Here is a 9,836-nt window from a genome sequence, read left to right on the forward strand (position 1 = left end):
GATCAGTGACTATCAGCTGTCTTTGGAAAGGGACGTGATATAAAGGATGATGTAATACAAAGTAAATTTGTATAAATTACTTTCTAGTAAAAAACCCTACATCAAAGCAAACCTCATAGCAATGAAAATTAGTGTAATCTTTGCCATGCCAAATGTTCAAACCAAACCCCAACTATTGTTTCACTTTGTTGGGTTCTGGAAACATATTTCCCAACCATTAATTTATATCATTAACTACTGAATGCCATAAAAAACAGTACGCAAACTTGTACTATTTAACTGAGACACGGTATCACTTTCCCCTGCAATTTTTATTTTAATTTCATGGCTTTTTCATGGTTTTCTAGAAGAGTGCTGCTGAGCATTGGGGGAAGCATCAGAGGAATGGCATAAATCAAGACTGTCCCTATATTCCTTTAATTCCAAATGTCAGGTTTAGGAAAAAAAAAAGAAAAAGAAAAAGAAAAGCAAGCTCCTTATCTGTGTGGTGGCATGGTGGGCTAAATCAGGTCAGACCAAAAGCCGACTAGGCTTCATTTGCTCTTGTCCTCTATAGGACTAAATTTGTTGCTTTTACCTCTTTATATATAGAAGTCCAAGCCTCTTGACTTAATTTCTAAACCAGTATTCTGGGAGGAGGTCAGCCAGGTAGCTTCTCTTCCCAGGCCTGCACACCATCTCAGTGAACTTAAAATGATGTCAGCATCTTCAGGAATTAGAGACCAAGAAATATCTTTGAGTTGAGCAAATCTGTCAGCTCTGCTCTGGACCAAGCTCTTAAATGGTTATTCTGTGCTTTTAGCCTCCTTAGTCTCCCAATGAAATTTTTTTTTCCCTTCTCACAAAGTCTCTTCAGCTTGTAGTGAAAGGATCACAGATATAATCAGAATTTTCACATCTAAATGTTTTTTACTCATCATTTGAAAGAAAAACGGCAACAACCAAAAGATAATAGCTTCTAGTAGATGCTGAAGAACAGAACAAGCATAGTGATACATTCCCAGAATAATCAACTGCCAGAAATATTTTATATTCAGGGACTTTCTGAGCCAGAGGATCACCTTTGTGTTCAAAAGCTTTTATTAGGTGTTTCTTCAATGAATTTGTTCAATCCCTTGCAAGCCTTTGCCGTCTTCCAGCATCCACAACATCCTGCAGCAAGAAATTCCATGAGGCAGTCTGTTAGTCTAATGATTGTGCTGCTACTGTGTTTCTACAATGCATGGAAATTAACAACTCTGTTACATTTTCCTGCCCATTATCTTAACACAGGAAATCACTCAGTTATTGCTCAAAGCACTAAGCTAGGTTCTTGACTGATACAAATGGCAATCAATGGAACTAGGATAATTTATGAAATAGTATAATGTTATTGCTCTGCAAGAGCAGTCTTGAGTTTGAGATTGAGGTCAAATTCTTCCATCTGTCCGCACAATTTACCTACAGAAATTCCTATTAGATTGGCTTTGTGAGGACCCTGCTGGTGCTCCCAGAAGGAAATAATTGGGTGAGTCCTCTGCTGTAGAGAGTGCTGACCTGCTGTCAGGACTGTGCCTTGCCTGGTGATCTAATCTATCCTGTCTGACTTTGCTGTGCTTTCAAATGGCAGATAAACAGGACATAAGGTGACACAAAGTCTTTCTTAAAAAGACCTCAGAATTTTTCATCCTAAGGACATATGACATCTGTAGAAAATCTGCATTCTGGTTGCTAGACAGTGGGAAAAAGAACATGTGGAGCTGAGTCCTGGGAGCATTTCAGGTTACAGTATTCTTGGTATCTCTCAGATCTTATAGGTAAGTACAGAAATGCATCCCATTGCACAGAACTCCTCCTTTCTACTCTGGTTTCTTTAGGATGGAACTTACATTTAGTTACATACATTTAGAATGTAAATTTATGTGCAGGAATCATAAAGCCTTCAGAAGGTACTTTGTTGGGGTAGATTCTGTGAGAGGCTTCTGGAGGGCTCTCTTAGAAAGAACTTATGCATGAGACCAATGCAGATAGCCTTTCTAAATGGAGTTAAAAGTGGGAAGAGTGTATCAGTGTGTGCATCTTTTGAACAGCCCATACTTAAAGGATTTCATGCAGGACTGCATAATTTATGGATACCTCACTGCCAGTAGTACTTTGGCTGCAGCAGCAATGCTTAATGCTGGCTAACTGCCCAAGGATGTAGCCTTCTTTCTGGGCAAATTTTGCAGCCTGCAACCATGTCTTGAAGCAGCTATTGACCTGGATCTTAGCTGATCGAAAACTTATCTGAGCACGTACCTTTTAGCCTGGAAGTTCTGCCTTCTATCTTCCAGAAACTCAGCACATATGTCCTACCTATCTTGCTTCCTCCCAGTTTTAATTGCTTTTAATTCTGAGTATCAGATCATCTTTTCCCCTTATTTTCTCAGCAGACAGTTATTCATGGAAAAAAATGTTCCTAGTGTCTGGCTGTGGCATGGATCATATTCCAAATACAAAGGATGACCTAGTTTCAGTATGTGATGTGGCAGTTTTCCTCAACTCTGACTGTATTTCAGTAGCACTTAGCACCCTCACCTAACTCCTGCCCACAAACTGTTTCCCACTACAGGAGTGTTCATTTTCAGTATAAAAATATCCCTAACAAAATGACAGATTACCCACATTACTGCTTTTTAATGAAGCAGGCTCTCTAATGTAAAATAATCAGTGTGGTTTTCGGTTTGGCTCAGAGATAGCTTACAATAAAATATTGAGTAGTAAAATGGTAGGTCATAGTAATGCTAGAGTAATACCAAATTGTGCATGCCTATCACATTTTATTCCTGTACTTGAAGGGTTGCTCTGTTTTTACTTATAGCGGGGCCTGTTTACCCCATTGGGAAATGTCCGTTCCAGGTTCTATCTGTGCTGATTTTCAGAGGACTGAAATTATAGCTTGGCTCTCATTTGTGATCATAACTTTTATTTTTAGTTAAACATGGGCAGCTTGTATGTTCAATTCCAGACACCTTTGGTAATGCTTCCTGTGGCAGACAGGATGGAGGCTTTCATGCTGCTTTGGATGCCCTCGCTAACGGAGTGCTCAGTGACAGTCCTTTAAGACAACGTATAAATGACGGAATGCCAGTCGTTGCTTACTTGTGCTTATGAATGTCAGCTACAAGGATTTCATGGAGCTTATCTCTCTTGAACAATCGATGTATTCTTCTAGAACCCACCAAAATGTTGACATAGGAGATGCAGTTACAGAGCTTGTCATGCAGGCCCTAAAAAGTCATGGCCAACCGTCTAAACTGTTTCTGACTTGACAACCTATTCTACTTCTTGAAAAAGGGCTAGGTCAGTAGTTTCATGCCAAGTCCTCAAAACTACTGAGTACTTCCAGTTAGTATCTAGGATCCCTTCTGTCCTCTGTCTGCATGCTAATGCAGTTCAAACTGCTCAGAAATATGCAAGAACAAGTCTTAAATTATAGCCCACCCTCATCAATTAATACCTGCTGGCAATGTCTTCAGGGTGAGTGTACATCTTTTGAAGACAGCACCAGGTCTATGTACTTCTTAACATCTTCATAAGCCCTCTGTTTTTCACACCTGATTGCTACCACTGTTGGAAGTGTCACCCTTTTGGAGCAACAGGAAGGTGTGTCTGTCTCATTTCACAGAGACATTAACAGGGAATCTTCTGTTAGTACTAATATTTTTAATTCTTCTAACTTCACTGACCTGGCCTAGATTAGTTGTAATGGTAATGAGAAGCATGTTTTGAAGGTTACCATCCAGGTGGCAGAATAAATTTTTGTTTATTATGAGCTGATAAATCAGCTATTATTTAATTTGCACAACAGCTGCAAAAGTAATTACTTGGGTATATTGAATGGTTATGTCTAATGAAGGTGGATTTCTAATGACAGCTACATTCTGAAGTTCTTACTCATAAAGCAATAACCAGAGCTTTGAAAATTTAGGACAACTGTGGAGGAACCATCTTGTGAAAGCTGTCTTAAAGAATAAATCCTATTCAAAGTCATTCAGTGGGAAACACTCTAATTTTTTGCTTCTTCTTCAGATATATGTGCATTATTAAGTGGAGGAAAGACAAAAATTAGCTTAAATTATTGTCCATATGAGGACTAATATATTATGCACATTGCTGAATGATGTAAATGCAAGAAAAATACTACAATTTTATTTATTCAGATGGGAAGAAAGCAAAATAGTTGGAGGAAAGTATTTGCACTACAACAAAGGAGCTAAAATATGGGCACTTGATGATTTGCAGAACACTTCTCATGTTGTCAAAAGTTACAGGGCATGGTCTCAAACTTTATTAAGCATTTTGTATCCTTGCTTCATACCAGTGGACACACAAGTTGTCTTGTTACTTCTTTCTCTGATGTTCTGTAAGATTATATCACAGTAAAATATAAGGCCTTTTTGTCTTGCTGAGAATCACACAGGTGGGAAGGATGGCTGAATAGAACATTATATGCTTTCTGAACTCAGTTCTTGGAGGCATGATTAGAGTATCAAGGGAGCAGAAAAGAATTGGGTCAGGGAAGCTGTCTTGGGAATTAGGATAAGAAAATATCTCTGGCAAGTGGAGGAAGGGAAGACGAATGTGGACTTGAGCTGTGAATGGACTAGACCATTTGGGTAAAGTGGTAGACGAGGTAATAAGAAATAAAAGGACACACTTCGGTAGATCCAGTATATATTTATTTTGTTGGAACCTCACAACTTGAGGTCTTTCATTTCTTATCCCTCTTTCTCTTCTAAAAATAAATAACTCATAAACTGCCAAACTGCAGACTACCTACCTGCACTACATACCTGCAAAATCTTTCCCTTGACTTCAGTGGAAGCAGAATTATCTGTGCGTATTTATTTTATAAGCTGCAGAGCTGTGATGATTTAAAGAGTTTTATGTCCAGGCTGACTGGCATTGAGCCATTTCTTCATGTTCTGTGTTCATTGTATGTATACAGGTTGGATGATTAACTGGACTCTCCTCTGCTTTTCAGACTGTTTCATTGAAACTGTCTTACTATGGAATGCATATATTTGTCTTTTAAAACATTACCTTCTGCATTGCACCTTATGGCATTTTTTATGTTTGAGACCTCCTCACTTTTTAAGGATTTATGATAATGTGATTCTGTCACTTCATAAAAATTACGGTTTCATATGATGTAGCATGATGTCCTACATAGCACTTACATCAGCAAGGATGCAGACCTCTAGCCATTCTGATTGTCAGCATCAGTCTCTATAGGGACTCCAAAGTAGGTAATTTTTGTGCAACTCGTATTGGCTCAGCAATGCATCACACAAGAAATTAGAGTAGAAGCAGTGTTTTCCAAAGTCCATGCTTTAAGGCAAACCCAGACTGAAACAGATTTGAACTGCAATTCTGATAACTCCTATTAAAGAAGGAAAGCAGTGGTTGTTCATTGCTGTCTGTTTTGACTGACAACTTTTTCTTATTGCATTAATTTTGAGTCGAAACTCTTATTTGGACTTTTAAAAGTTCAAATTTCCTAAGAAATGTTTTCCCAGGCACAAGACAGCAAATGTCAGGTTGATCTACAGTTTTATTTTTCTGAATGTCTTCAGTGCTGCTTTTTCCTCAGTAATGAACACAACTGCATAGTACTGAACTATTTTTTATTCCATGGAATATGGAACAACCTGAAGTAGAATGGGGATACATTTTACGAAGGACAGCACAAATAGAGCACAATACAATAAGTAGTAGTCCTTGCCTCAGTTCAAGTCTCCATTTTTTATGAGGGATGAGTTGGAAGGCCATGCAGTTTGATAGATAGGACACTGAGCTAGGATACCAGGATTTGTGTTCTTGTTTCAGCTCAACCCTTGACTGTCTATATGACTTCAGCCAGAATTTTTATTCTGGTTCTTTAAGGTCCTTTTGGACTTAAAGATGCAGAAAAAAAACAGAGCATTATTTTTCTATTGTGTCAAGCACCTACCTTCCTGTCTTTTTCCTAGTGATCTTAAGGTAATTCAATGCTTTTATGTAAGCTTCTGAAAGTTAATAATCTAAGTCTTAACTAGACACAATAACTTAGGTCTGCACTGTAAGTTGGTTAGAGAAAAATAGGCACGAGCAAGAGATAGGATAGACTGCTGTGGTACTGTGATTTTAAAAGGATGCGAGTTCAGACTTTAGCATTTAACTTTTAGACATAGAAAAGTGAGACAAACCCAACCTTTTGCCTGCATGTCTTTTACTGTACTCCTGAGCGTTGTCTGTTGCCATCCTTGCCAACAGCCACATTGTTAGCTGCTTGCATAATGGTATATGCTTATGGTAAGTTTCTGATACTTACCTTAATTGGGGGTCCTAAATGTTCCTGTACTAATTGTTAAGAAGGCCTCATTTCTCAGTATGTTTTTGACATGAATGATCGTTTGAGCATCAGACACCTCTGCTGAAACTTCAGTCATCCAAACTGTGAATAGCCTTAGTCAGCTGACACAATTGCCATCTCTGTGATGATTTCTCTTCTCATTCTCTAAAACCTGAAAGATACCACACTGTCTCTCCCTGATGTCAGTTTATTGATTGTGACAATTACATCCATAGATGTATTAGCACTGATCATTTGGACAGTTAACCTGGGTATGTAATTCTGTAGGTTTTGTGATTTTGTTATACCGGGCTTATTAGATGCTTATTTTTCCCTTACACAAGGGAAAAATTCATTTCCTATATTGATGTTCATGTTTGCAAAGATGCATCATTTTAAAAATAAAGATTAATATGTTTTGTTTGAGGGTTTTGGTGCATATCCAATCTAGATGCTAATAAAGCACAGTAAGCCAAGATGGCTTCTCTCTCTGTGGATGATGATTTTCTAAGACAGCGTTATTTCAAATAGCTATTAAAATGCTTTGTTTGTAACTTGAAGAGTATATACCATGAACTCATTAAAATCTCTTTCATCATTGTACTCATCAGATTATCTTTAAAGCTCAGGCCCTTTTATCTTGATACAGTGACGTCAATGAGAGCATTACGTGCTTGGGGCAAGCAACATTTGACTCTAAATCATCCCAACTAATAGGATAGATTGGTGTAAGAGCTGTTGAAAGAAACTCCTCCTAGGTTTATTACGCTGTGAGTTCAAGCTTGTATTACTTGACTTGAGCTGCTGCTTATACAAAGTCCAATGAATTTAATGGAGAGGCTTCCAACTGGGGCCGTTGGGCATTTCTGGATTCCAAATAATGGAGAGGAATTCAGTGGCTTAAGTGAGCTTTGAGTATTCAAAATGTATACCTTGAAACCTACATTGGCGTACAGTTTTATTTCACCACATTTCATGTAAGCATCTTTCCAAATTATAGACAGGAGATTCCCTTTCTTAGTCGAAAACTTTTAAGGAACAACTGACTCCAAGTTCCTTTTTCTTAAAGCAGAAGAGTGTTTGTTGTGTGAAAAAGACTACAGTGCACATGTTTTGCGAGGTGAATAGCGTATATTCAATGTGAATGATTATGCAGTTGTTCTGTAGAGAACATTTTCTGTGGATTCAGCCTAATGAAACATATGCTTCCTATTATATCAAATACATTTTTTACAATAACCATTTCAACATTATGAAAACGTTTAGATGTTTGCTTTATAATTTATATCCTTCTTTCAAATGTCACCTCTTAAAACTCATAATCATTTTATGAAAAAATATTTCAGCTCTTATAACCATTATTGCACTCGGAAAACAAAGGAAAGCCAGTCATATGTATTCCATCCCAAACTGTGTTTGACCTCATTCAGAACATAATAGGATATTTTTTGTAAGATTAAAAAAAATTTAATAACATTCATCTACCACTCGATTCCATTATTCTTCCGTAATTGTCTTCTGCAGTTGCTCTGTCTGTGTCTGCCATTCTGGCTTTCTCTTCCTGTAAAATACTCCAGGAGCCTGTTATGCAGAAGAGGAATGAAGCACGTGACGACTGAAGTACACGCTGGCTTTCTTTTTCTGTACAGTGCGTTATGTGTGTTGCCAGTGTGTTATGCAGGACAGGAGTGAAGCATATGATGGAGCAGTGTGTGAAACCCTGGACTTTTTGTTTTGCTTTTAGGAAGAACAATATAGAGGTAAAGTGTGCTTTAGGAATTACGAGTTTCTCTTTGCTGGAATGTGGTCTCCGGATTTCAGATAGGAGGTCCAGGCATACACATTTTGGACTTTTTTTTTCCCCCTTCCTGTATTTCTTTAGTCTTGTAGGGCTTAATTACCATTTTCCTCAAAGTGCAATGGGTCAGGACTTTACAATTTCCTGTCTTCTTTGATTTTTGTGTTCCCTACAGTTGACTGCAAAACAATTTTGAAGGGTAGATTTTTTCAATTACTAAGTTTTAAATATTTTGTTAGTTGTGCCACTTTTTTTCACCTGGTTTGCCCACTTTTTTCTGGCACCTTAAAGTGCTAAAATACTCCCCCAACTGTAAATCACATGTCTTTCATTTACTTTCTTACTATGTCAGACTAGCAGTATGTACATAGGCTTTGAAAAAGACACAAACTACTGGAACGAATTGCTGTATTGTGGGTGTGCGTTGCCACTCTGTAAGATGATGAGAAAAAACAGTGGTCATGTTGTGTAAAACAGTTGGGATATACTTCCAGAGTGTAGCGAGGGGAGGGGAGGGTAGGGGAGGGGGAGGAGAGAGGAGAGGAGAGGAGAGGAGAGGAGAGGAGAGGAGAGGAGAGGAGAGGAGAGGAGAGGAACAAGATCTTTCTGTTGTTAAGCAATATGTTTCTTTACAAGCAAATTGATCACAATGAATCTACTCATGCAGTTTGTTAGTATTTCTTGTGTTAAAGTCTAGTTCCAACTTTGGAGAATAAAAAAAAAATCTTTATACTTCTGATTTCCTTGAGATCCTTCTGATTTCCTTGAGGTAGATTAACACATAAAGTATAACTGAAAATGGAGATGCAGGACAAAGGGCATTGGTCAGCACACTATAGGTGGGCAAGCAAACTGAAACAGAATGTAAATTAAAGCCCTCTTTGAGTAGAGAAGTCTCACCAATATAAACAAAGGTGCAATAGCTGTAGGCCTGTTTGGCAATACTAAACCAGTTAAGTGGGTAAAGAAATTACTTAGTTTGCTAATAGATAATTCAGTAGGACCATTTACATAATGCAGAGTGCTTATCTCAGCAAAGAGTTCAGGATAAGGTATATTAATTTTTCCTTTGCCAAATAACAGAGGTAGGAGCTTATCTGAAATTAATTTTAACTCACTTCTCTCTTGCTACGCAGGCTTCTCTATGCTTGTCTATACTCAATGGCTGCACCTGTAACGCATTTAGTATGAGTACAGCATTAAAACAGCCTCACACTGAAAAATGCTACTGGTTTGTGGTTGATCCTCAGTTCTGCTTTTACTCTGCCCTGACACATTCACTGTGTATTTGTCCAGCTAGATGGGACTAACATTTTCATTTAGACTAGGAGCCTATGTCCAAACAGGGACAGCTACAGACATATTAAGATGTAGATGGTAAAATTTTTTTGAGTGTGTTTATGCTCAATTTTAATTACACATTCAACCTGCTTACATGCATTTGAAAATCACATTTGTTTTCCACTTGCCTCCCCAAGTGCCTAACCACTGTTGAAAATTATCTGCAGGACATATTTGAAAATGAGACATAGAATGTGTATGGATGTTCACAACCAATCAAGTTACCAAAATTTAATGACTTTGTAAGCTATCAAGTTTTATTTTACCACTGGGGATGGCTAGGAGTACACATAGTCTGTTTGTGAAACTCAGTTGATAAGCAGAGGCTTATTCCAAGCACTT

The sequence above is a fragment of the Fulmarus glacialis genome, unplaced genomic scaffold (assembly GCF_000690835.1).
Source record: "Fulmarus glacialis isolate BGI_N327 unplaced genomic scaffold, ASM69083v1 scaffold8834, whole genome shotgun sequence".
Lineage (NCBI taxonomy): Eukaryota > Metazoa > Chordata > Aves > Procellariiformes > Procellariidae > Fulmarus > Fulmarus glacialis.